General features: G+C 39.5%; 1 pseudogene; it reads right to left on the reverse strand.

Annotated features, from left to right (window-relative positions):
* Window positions 1-8,040: 8,040 nt before the first annotated feature.
* The window catches only part of LOC138060573 (polyunsaturated fatty acid 5-lipoxygenase-like), a 103,447-nt pseudogene continuing 98,987 nt past the window's right edge, over window positions 8,041-12,500 (reverse strand).

Genomic DNA, 12,500 nt, shown 5'->3' on the forward strand with positions numbered 1-12,500 from the left:
CAAAACAGAGTTTGCAATTGAAAATCTAAACATCTATGAGATGCAAAAACAAACTTTCGAACACGTAAACCTGAATAATCGCAAATCATAATGCTGACAAACACAAAAGCAAAGGAAATAGTTAATAAATATGAAGCTTTTAACTATCTGAATGATTTTGGGTTAGATAAAAGCGATATATTGGTGAAAAATTTTCGTGTTAATGAGTAATGTAAACAATTTTCACAGGTTGGGAAAAAACTTAAGCGAGTGGTGTGCCACAATGGCGGGCAATTTGAACGCTATTAGAAAATTGTGGAAAATTTGCTTCTCGTTTCAATAAAAAAAATTCTTTCGCAACAGGTAATTTTTCAATATGGACTTTCAAATAGAAAAAATAAATAATTTCACGTTATGGGCACTTTAACGAGAAATCGACGAAGACCAAAATGTGGCTAAATTTCTTGTGTGCGTTGCGATGTTTATTCAAGGTTCTTATGCAAATTTTTGACAGAGAATATTAAATCACAAAAACATATTCCACTGAATAATCGTTAAAATCTGCAACACTTAGCGAGATATAATATTTCAGGGGTCGTTACTCAGAGGTTACGGGTAGACGTTCATTACACCGCTAAAATGGCGGAGGTCAAAAGACTGAGGCATTGTTATTCCTATTAGGTCTTGCTAATTAGGTTTTGTTATGTTCGCTTTGTTCTTTTGTCTTATGGACATTAATTATTTCGGACCTGGTATCTGATAGACCAACCGAAATTACCTGGTAAATTGTTTCAGAGATATCTCATTATGCAATGAACTTTCAAGATTCAGTAATGATTTTTTGGCTGAGAGTCTAAGATTAGAAAACGAAGGGTATATGCTTATGAACCAAAAAATGTAAACAAAGATCTATTGGGGAGAAAACAACGACAAATAGGCCAGGTTTGGATCTAGTATGAAATGGAGGCTAATGCAGGGAATCTTTTTACATGCAAATAATTTCCCACGCATTAGCCTCCATTTCGTGCTAGATCCAGTCTAACCGTGAGAATACGAAACTGGCCTATAACTTGTAAGGAACAATTTATAGCAAAGCAAAATACTATTGGTCACCAAAAATACTTTTAAATGGACGACCACCACTTAACAGCTCATAACATACCTAACAGTCAGAAAAGAGGCTTTCATTTTATATTAATTACGAACATGCTTCGATAGTAAACAGGATAATGATTGCAATTATTATGTAGTAAAATATAGAAATGGGCAAAAGACAAATGGGTGAATAGAAAATGTATAAGAAGGCAAAATAGGAAAAGATCAGTACAGTTAAATGTTGGTAGTTGACTTCTTTCTAAGTGCATTGACTATGGAAATTTCGGAGGTGAGACTCATGACCAAAGATGCGCTAAGATTTATTGACTGAAAGGACACCGTGTTAAACAGAGCTCGCGCTTCCTAGGCTAGGTTCGATTCCTGGACTCACGAAAGTTTTTTTTTTTCGTTTCACCCCCTAAACATGTATGTAGACGATTGATTAATTTCTTAATTTTCCTTAGCATATGATGAGGAGATTTACACACCATTTCATAATCGAGAGGTATTTGCTCTAATTCTATTCTATTCGCAGACGCAAATAAAGCAAGAGGAGAAAGAAAGTTCCACATGGTCATACGGGGATCGCGATCGGTGAGATCCGGTGATCTGGGCATGTCATCACATATCTCGTACCGAAGAGCATAGATCAAACCATTTCATATAGCCTGAAATTAAAGACGTCAAGAATTGGGCACAATTATATTACTTTTTAAGAGAGAACAGAAATTCTGGCCGAAGAAATTTCTCAGCTGTGTTCTTATTGCTAAAAGAATCATGCGCACAAATATTCAAGCACTTCCCTGAAGTAACTCGAACTTGTTGCTTTGCATCAAACAAAGTGATCAAGTAGTGTGAGACGAAACTGAGATACACACACAAAACCAGTCAAATGGGAACTTTAGGGGCAAACAACAACAAGTGTTTAAAATAAAAATAGTATCACTAAAATATTACCCAAAATTATATGCTTTCCAATTTAGATTTTTCTATTCATAAAAGCTATGGAAACGGAACTGACAATTCATACTCAGAGTTCACGTGCTGATTTTGCGTTATCTCTTGCATGTTTGTCCAAAAATATTAGCTGACAATTTTTTTTCTATTCAAACATTGAACACATTTAGCTGTTAAAAACCAAAGCTAAATTGCTTAAAAAAAGACAGCCCGCATTAAATTTCGCCAAGAAACGCCTACCCCTGAGAAAACTTACTTCTTCCAATGAATCATCCGTTTGCAGAGCTGTTTGTGCAGCGGTTTCCCAATCAAACGTCGAGTTCAATGTCACCTTTAGTTCGTTCCAGTCTAGTCCTGAGGATCCTGGTTAAAAACATATGTCATCATAACCATTATGGCCATGAATACCCACTTCATATTTGGTTTTCGATCAGTATTGATTGACAAATTACCCTAAAGTAACATGTGAGGCCTACTGTGCCTCAAGCTTTAAATCAGTAACCGGCACATGTGTACATTTCCATGTGCGGATCTTTTTTGTCGCTTTGATAACGGACACTCACTCAAGGCCAGAACAGAACTCACAGAAGTCACTGGTACTTTCCATCTTCTCCTTAATGATCTTTACAGACAAAAAGCAGTGACTAACGTTACCTTGTAAACAGAATGATCATTCACACGGTTTGAACGTGGAACCAATTGTTAAGCCAATATTTTTATTGCTGGAGAGAAAAAACAATAATAACTATGCAGCTATGCCGTGATGATAAGGCCAGCCGGTAAGACGGAAATTTGTGAATATGGTTACCACCGTCAGGTCTGCTATTTGCATGGGTAAGGAGCTGGGGCGGGTATTTGTGTGGGATCGGTTCATATTATTGTAGTCTTCCTACTTTACTGGAAAAAGACGTCTGCAAAATCAATTTCATTTCTTCCCCTTTGGCAAAAAGCGAAATTTGACTAGTGGAGTGATTTAATGTGGACTACGAAGAGCACATTCTCCACCAACATTGTCTGTCTCCCTTTCAGGTGAATGTTATAGTATCTTACGCTTAAAAAACACGCTTAAAAACACGCTTCACGACATATTTCTAGAAAGACCTTCAAAGGGCGCGGTCAGACGCTTAAAAACACGCCTCTCGACGTTTTTCGAGAAACCACTTCAGAACGCGCTCTCAGACGCTTAAAAACACGCTTCACGACGTTTTTCGAGAAACATCTTAAAATCGCGCTCTCAGACATTTAGAAACACGCTTCACAACGTTTTTGGAGAAACGCCTTCAGAAGGTGCTCTCAAACGCTTAAAAACTCGCTTCACGACGTTTTTCGAGAAACGCCATCGGAACGCGCTCTCAGACGCTTAAAAACACGCTTCACGATGTTTTTCGAGAAACGCCTTCGAAACGGCCTCCCAGACACTTAAAAACAGGCTTCACGACGTTTTTCGAGAAACGCCTTCAGAACGCACTCCCAGACGCTTAAAAACACGCCGATCTAGGAATATTGGGAGGGGGGGGGGGGGGGGGGGAAAGGGGGGTGAATCGAAAGAATCGAAGGATATACTCTGACAAAAGTCCAGATATTTTAGGCTGTATTTTTGACTTTGTTGATGTTTTGTATTAACACAAATGTTAACGTCAGGTAAACAGTATCTGTTCCAGCAGAAATAAAAATACAATAAAAAGCAGATAAATAGAAAAAAAGGAGCCAAAATGGGGGAGGGGGGGGGGGGGGGGAGGGTGGCTGACCACCCCATTCCCCCCCCCCCCCCCCACCCCCCCCCCCCCCCCCCCCCCCCCCCCCCCTTTTTTGTTTTGCAGGATCCACCCCTAAAGGGACCAGCAAAATCGAACCACCTGTGAAGTTGAGTCCAGAAATGGAACATGGGCCACCGTGCTCCGATGTTAAAGTTGGACTTTATCGTTAATTAAGCTGTGCACATTTCAATTATTACAAAATGTAAGTCATAGGAGTCCTCATAAAATTATTGTTTTTCTCAGGCTAGTTTCGAATTGTGCAGCAACAACAAAAACAGATTCGATGTTCAGGGGAATAATGTGCATTTTCCTTTCTTTTTTTGAACGAAACAAAATGCTAATTTTTTTCCCTGAACTCATTCTCGACTCTGTTCTTTTGTTGCTGCACAATTCGAAACTTGCCTATCCGCCCTACTTTCAAAATGGGCGATGTCTTGTGTAATAATATATTGGGTAACCTGTGAAAGTAAAAGGACGCTGGGAAATCAACTTGGTGTTGACGAGTTTTGATGTTTCTCCAAAAATTGAAGTGGTGTAGAAATTGTGTAAAAATTGTTTTCGTGCGGTAAATACACCTTTCGTGTCACTATACGGTGAATGAAGGTAACGAGCGCTGCAATGCTTACGTTTTTGACAGTGTTGGCTTTTGTCGCAAGTTTCTCGTACGGTTTTTGCAAGTTGTTGGTTTTCTGGGAGGACCAGAAATTCCCTTAAACCCTGTTTTGGCGATATTCGGCCGGTGGAATTGGTGAGAGCTTCGAACTTATCGGTGGAGACTAGTTCGCCGAGTGGTTGCGATACAGGACCATTCCTCTTTGTCTGTGTTGGTAAAGAGACATTAAAAAACCTTATGACGTTCCAGATACTCTCTATAATACTCTGAACAACAAAGGAAGACAACTTGTGAATTATAGACCGGGTGGTGAATGGTGACATGCTTACAAAAGATATTTTGGCAATCAAGCTGAAAGTGATATTAAAATGGAGTATGCCAAGATGCAAGAAGGCAAATTGAGCTCCACGTTTCCCCAAATTTTAACACGAATTTATAATTATCATGAAAGCAAAATACATCTTTCGCTCTTTACACAGCATCTTTTGTTAAATTTATAGAAGAACGATGAAAGCCGGCCCCAACAGAAACTGAGATAAATCGGTGAAAAGATTATACACTGTATGATATAGAGAGAGCAGGCAAAAAAGTGCTTCACCCTGGAAAGCCCACTTAATGACATTAAACACCTCAGAGAAAATTAATTTGCCCCTTGATTTGCTTGTCTTTTAAAATAAAAATTCATCAGATCCTAACCTGATCAAGAGACGTCATTAATGTTATTTTACTTTCAGAAAGTAAATCCATTTTTTTCCCCATATTTAACAATTGACAAGAAACTACAAAAATTTTACAAGGATCAGTTCAGACAACACAGTGCATATTGCAAAACTGATCTAAACTTGAGACATTTCACACATGCATGCTACATTGTACTTGATGAGTTTAAACAAAAACTTTAGAGCATAGACAACTAGGAAACATCCCTGAAAGGGGCATTTCACAAAATTAATATTTTCAGCTGTATGGCAAGAAGTTCACTCTAGTATTATCTGCCGACTGGCCTAGGTGGTATTATCCTAAAAAGATGATTGTATATTAAGTGGATGGAATCCAGTCATCAGTATAGTACACATATGCAAGGGCTATTCCATGTGGGTCCCAATGCTTAAGAAGATGTTTGTTTTTAATTTTAATTTTTTCTTTGACAAATTGTCATTGAATGTGTTTGGAGGTGTTCTGGGTTTCGACGTCACTACATGTACCTGAAGCATTACTGGGTTGGCAACTCATCAGATCAAAATCATTCACAAAGTTTGCCTGCAGGTGCAAACAACATGCATTTGTTATGTTTTTGCTTGAATATGTAGTCCCCATTTTGTTTTATAAGTACAACATGTGGCATCTTAAAGTTCTGTGCTGGTCCAAAAAGTTCATAACTGAAAAACGGTTAAGGACTGGTATTCAGTTCTAAGAAGAAACTGAAAAGTTTGACAATGTGAAGAGTACTAGAGAAACTGCTTAAAACGCAACAGCATTGTCTGGATTTCTCAGTGACTTTATCCAGTCTTTTGTTCCACACTACCAACATGGACAAAGTGAATTCAATAAGATTGTTGTGGTTTATTGCTGAGAAAAAAAGGCTGAATTTCTTCTCGCTCCTTTTACAGCTATTTCAGAAAACTGCCGCAAATAATACCAGGTGGATCCATCTCCCTAAAGACAAAAAACGAAAATGAATGTTATTGTCCATGAGATGCATATTACAATGCTATAATCTACAATATCATAATGATATTATTATTTCCCTAGACACAGGAAACTGCACATATCAGTTTTTATGGGGGCTGTGAAAATTAGTACAAAAAGTCATTCTTATTACAGAACCAAGACAAAGAAAACATGATGAGCTTACCATATAAACATACTATAAACCACACATAAACCAATGACCCTCAACTGTTTGCCTTAACACATGTTCTTAAATTTGAGTCTAACCATAATTTTGCCTTGGACGTTGGGTTGAACATAGATTTGCAAATAATGGCCAATCAAGGGGGAAAGCAAAATACCATCTTCCAAGTTTTAACACAGATGTTGGCACCACGTGTTGCATTATTACAATAATGAAAGATCATTATTATCTGGAGATTGTGGAACCTAGACTACCATTAAGTCACTCGGGTGTCACTTTCAAGCAGTATTTCACAGTCAATAATCCTAGGATTAACAGGAAGCAGGGCTTGGACATTGCACTTTTATTTACATGTAGCAAATTGTTCTTTTCCTCATACATGGATGTTCCATTAATTAACAGGCCAACAGTCTCCCGAACATGGGTGTATCAGTTGATTGCAAAGGGTATTTTGGTGGGCAAGTATTTATGATTCTGTAATCAACCCTCACTATGGCAATAAAGAATGTTATTGATCACACTACTGTGCAACGAGAACTTCCTCTGAGTGTAATCTCAGAGGCCAGTCTTAAAACCAATTTACCTTTTCATTGAGGAAATGCCCTGAGACAGGGACAAAGAACGTCAATATTTACTATGTAGTTCTGGCCAGTACTTGTGTTCATTCCAACTTCACAAGTTGGCAAGGTGTTTTCTTTTAGAGAGCTGCCTTTATGGGGGCAGTCAGGAGGTTAAGTGGCTATTGTAGAGTGGCAGCACTCTAAATGAACTGCTGCCTTGGTTCAAGGAGAAGGTTGACAACTTTCAAATAATGCTCTTTGAATATGTTACGTTTAATTAACGCATTGTAAATACATGTATGATTGATTGTAAAGGTGATTTCAGAAAACCCTGCCCAAATTATCTTGTTGATGAAAACTGTAGAGATTGCATGGGCAATACCCTAGTTTGCAAACTTAACCAAACGTTGTGAACACTTCATGCTTCAAAAACAAATATGGAACACTCACCGTAGCCTCCGTTAGTTTCTGCAGCGCATATTCCCAAACAATTTAACTGGGTTTGGATCTCATGGCCCAAAAATTCCACACAAATAGACAGTGGAATTCCCGTTTCTCAATCGATCTCTAGAGCGCGGGTTTTTTTATTAGCTGTGTTTATAACGGAGTCAGGGTGGCCGCAGGACCTTGTCAATCCCGCACACCAGAGAGACGTCTAGATGAACGAACTTGTTGCAGCTGGTTAGACCACCTTTATAAACGGTGGCCGATCTATTATTCTTTTGTGTTTATGTTAATCAAACCCACAGGTCTCATTTTGGTTTATTCATCTTTTTTTAATTTACTCATTGCCGAGACGCTAGAAATACTCTCTGCATGGCATTGAAACAAAAGGATATTTTATTTGTGAAAATCACCGGTCTTGGATAACGAACTTGATGCGTTTCAACCAAGCCTTAAAAACTAGGCTGTGAACGCCATTTGTGGAAAAGGTCAATGGGTAGAGCATCCCACGCGATTTCTGACCAAAAACTGAGGACATTCCAGGCTACATCACCATACCTAGGACTTCCACACGATAGCTAACCTTAAGCGTAGCTAGCAATAGTTTGTGCTCCGAGCACATATGTGGGTTACATGAACTATTACCCATTTCTCCCTTGTATTCTTATTTTCAATGTTCTTTCGCCCTTTGCCGAGAAACTAATGCAGTATCATCTCACGGTATCATCTCGTCGTTGATTTATATTCGGGTTTCAAACTAAAAACACACAGCAAGCATTCATCAATTGCCTTTATTGTAAACCCTTAGCTCACTATTACGTCTCCCCTGTACTTAATTAGAAACGATTGACCATAACGGGAACTTAGAAGCGAAGACTGCCACGTCAATGTAAACGGTTATTTTTCATTTAACCCGACCTAACTCTTTCAATTTGAACAATACGAAATAAACCATTTAGAGGATATGAGATCCTTTTCGTTTCCCCCCCTTTTTTTATTTTATTTTTATTTTTATCTTTTTGCAAAGAGCATCTCAAAGTTGTACTACATGTGTTGATTGCCTACGTTTACTCACACCCACATTCCTAGCCGCTTGGTATCAAACGATCTCGTTGATTGTGATAGTGTAGTTTTCGTAAGGTACAATGTGGTTGACTTGCTGCTCAAACTCAAAACAAGGACTAAACAACCGAAACAATGACTTAGACTTAACAGTAAAGGATGCTGCAACGGTTACACCAAATAACAGGCTGTCTGTGACAGGTGCTACTGTCTCTACAAAGTCGTTCAAGTTCCCTTTAAGATGGTCTAGGTCTAAACTCCATTGGGAATCCATCTTGGAATTAAATACGGATAAGTCAAGTCACCAATCTTTTCCCGCTCTTCATTTGCTTGCTGCATTTGTGGTTGGACTCTCAGCATAAGGTCCTCGTAGTGACGATTTATAATGTTAACAGCTTTGATGTCTCGTAGTTCGTTGCCGTAATCAAACAACGAATCGAAACGGAATGACGCCAAACCGTTGGTAAATTGAGCCTCGATCTGTAAATGTCAAACATGTTATTTTACATAGTTTTCAATGAGAAACTTCAGATTAAAGTAAATTGAGATAAATCACTTGGTTGGTTGACAATGTCATTGACTCGCCAGACCACCCATGGTGGAACAGCTCTTATCTGTCACAAGATCACAACGTTGGCCAGCTCCGTTCAGTAGCCTATAGTCTACTCCTCCTTTTAAAACATGCAAACGTTACTTACAGCAGACGTCAGTCTGTTTGGAAGTCGGTAAACCGAGAATTCGCCGTCTTTCACCCTGGTATCGTTGTATAGTTTGGTTGGTAGGTTAGGCGCATACACAGCATAGTCTGCCAGTTCATAGTTCACTGCAGCGTGTTGGATGGTCACCTGCGAGATGATGCGGGCCACAATATCCACGAGGTCTTTCTTGGAATCAATTTTGGCAGGAAATCCTTGAATCTGTTGAAAATAAAGAGCAGCAAGTTTTTCTTGGAAAGGAAAGGAAAGGATCAGATCCACAGACCAACAATAGGATATTAGCTTTCCCTTTAATAAGTAAATTAGCACATGAACCAACTAGCCAACTAATCACTGATACCCTTCCAATGCCTCCGTTTGGTCCAGTTCCGTTAATAGACAATTCGTTTGCGTAAGCTTGGAGCTCGCTGTCCTCCTGAACGCCTTTGTCGTTGTCATAATACCTTAGGAAGAGAAATACGGTTTTTTTGATATTAAAACACTAAATCGATTTCTGCTATCAAAGGCCATGAAAAAAGAAAAACACGCCAGAATCATGACTTCGATTCATGATCATAGGTCCCGTCTTTGGAAAACCTCTGCTTTCTGTTTCTTGAAACCACATCAACATTTTGTGTCCATACAAGCGTTTCCACAACGTTTTGGACAGTCCACTTTAGAGAACAAAAGCGGATAAGGAAACATTTCTTTGGATACCAAGCTTTGCTCGATTTTACCTTCTCCATGCCATGTATGCTCAAACCGAGTCCTCTGATTCCAAACTGATGTCACTGATTACCGTAGATTTACCTCCAAGCAGGCAATCAAGGTGAAAATCAGGCTAAGCAACATAAATGCAAGATCTCTCCATTATAATGCTGCCTGTTTACAAAAACTGAGCCGGCCAATGCAATCCCCAGGATAGCTTATTTCTCTCTTTCGAATTTGCTCGATAGCTGTAGCAAACATTTTGTTGACTTTTGGCTATACGTAAATAAGTCGCGTTTAGAAAAGGAAGATCGATATCTTCAGTGTCGTTTAGCTCACTTCATTTAAATTTCGCTTTTCGGGCCATTTCCGTCAACTAAAGTCAAGTCTGTGTTGAAACTTACAGGTTAACGTAACTTTCGGCCACCTTCTCGATAACTTGTAAGATTTCTTCAATGTCGTCACGGTATGGGAAGTACGGAACGAATTTCTTGTCTGCAAGTCCACGTTTCTGTATAACATATAAGGAGAACTGAGTTAGGTACAGCATAAATTATTTGGGAGCAGATGTGACAGGTTCCAGGAACTTGCAAAAACTGACGATATTCAAAGACACAAGACACCAACATACATACATTGGAAGATATGTCAACACTACAATATTCAGGTGTCGGATAAGTGCTATAAACACAAACCAGCATTTGTCACTGAAAATGAAGAAACTACAATACTCTGAGATGTGCTGATACACACTGATAGAGAATTAGCATGTAACAAGTCAGATACTGTGATCAAAGACCATAAGAACAAAACCTGCAAACTTATAAGCGTGGCAGTACCGTGGAATTGGATAAAAAAAGCTGACCAGCACTGAACTTTTCATCTGTGCGGCACAAGAACAAGCTTTGGGAACGAATTATGTGAAGTTTCATTTGGACAAGCGTATGTAATCTCCACTGTGTAGAATGTGTCACGAGAGAGGTGAAATTGTTACCCATGTCATTAGCGAGTGCAGAAAACTTGAGCAAAATGAGTATAAGTCGAGACACGTTGATGTCGCCAAAATGATTCATTGGGAATTGTGTGGTGTGAATGGGTTGGACAGAGCAGACAATGGTACGAGAACCGGTAGCAGCCCCAGAGTGTGTTGCAGACGGACAATATCAAAGTGTTCTGGGATTTCAACATACATTGCGACCATACAATAGAGGCTAGAAGGCCGGATATTATTGTTGTGAGGAAGGTGGATAGAGTCTGTATAATAATCGATGTTGCTGTACCAGCTGACCGCAGTGTTAACTGAAAAGAAAGTGAAAAAAATGAAAAATATCCGAAGATCTCAAGTGCGAAATAACAACGATGTGGGCTATGCCAAAAGTGGAGGTGATACCGGTTGTTGTAGGAGTTTTGGGAGCAATCCCTAAGGGGCTGAATAAGTCACTTCAGAATATTGGTATAAGCGTAAGATCAGCGCACGTGCAGAAGACCGCATTACTGGAACTGAAAGGATACTGCGAAGAGTTCTTGAGATTTGAGAGATGCCCAGAACCTTGTGAACCTTGATTATTAGCTGTAACCCGCTCCAAGGAATGAAATGAGTCCGGTTGACCAGCAAAACGTAATTTAATCGTACATAACAATAAAAATAAGTGTCAACTGTATTTAGCATTTAGCCCTACGGCACTAATTGGGGACAATGTACAGAAGTCAAATCAACGCAAATCATATCAAATCGCTGGTTGGTTTTTGAGAGGGAGAAATCGGAGTACCCGGAGAAAAACATCTCGGAGCAGAAGACAGAACCTATAAACTCAAACCACATGCGACGCCAAGTTTGGAAGTCAAACCCGGGCCACATTGTTTGGAGTAAAATGCTTTCACCACAGCGTCATCCCTACTCCCAAGCAAGAATGTTTACATCTATTCTGTTGTTTTATTTTTTTTTGTAGTATTGGAAAGCCTCTTAGGCTTATGTGATGCTGTTTGCCTTGTTTCGGCCTTTCAATGGAATCAGGGCTGCGTTTGCCAGAACCACATGTCACCTGACCTTCCTACCTGGAAAGGAATTTTATCAATCTTTCTTTTGAAGCGCGTTTTCGAAATACGGATATACTATACTTACTTTCTTACTTTTCCGGGTATACTTCTCGACCCCGATCAGTTTGACGCAATATGAGCTTGCCCCAAGCCCCTACTTATACCACAAAAGTACAGTTAAATGAAACGTCAGATATTCAACTTCACGAGAGCACGCACTGGGTTTGAAAAAAATGCCGACGAAGAGCATGGAAAATTTGTATATAAATATCTAAGCAATGGTCACATTTTACTTTATAGGCGAAACCAATTTTCTTGCCTTTATCTGCGCTCTCAAGTCTGTTGCTTCCCATGTAGCATATTGGTGTCCGCCCCGAAGTAACCTTAAAGCGCCTTCACTTCCAAATGCAAATAGTAAGTCCATAAACCCTTGGTCATCCACCAGTCTTGGGGTGCCAAAGGTGTTCGGGATTACAATCTCTCTGCAGTGGTACTTCAGCATTTGATTCAGTGGATGCAAAGCTGCCAGAGCACGTTTCAGGCTGACGCAGAAGGGCTCCATAAGATAATGTACCTTGGTAGACATTCAAAAGTGAAAAACGAGTTCCTCCCTGTGTGGCCTGGGGGAGTAGGGAGGGGCTGATTTCACCTTACGTCATCGCCGTCATGTTGGTGGAGGAAAATAAAAGATTTCTCATTAGCTGTTTTTGTTCGTCCACCAGCAATTGTATGTTGTAG

The sequence above is a fragment of the Montipora capricornis genome, chromosome 8 (assembly GCF_036669925.1).
Source record: "Montipora capricornis isolate CH-2021 chromosome 8, ASM3666992v2, whole genome shotgun sequence".
NCBI classification, from domain to species: Eukaryota; Metazoa; Cnidaria; class Anthozoa; order Scleractinia; family Acroporidae; genus Montipora; species Montipora capricornis.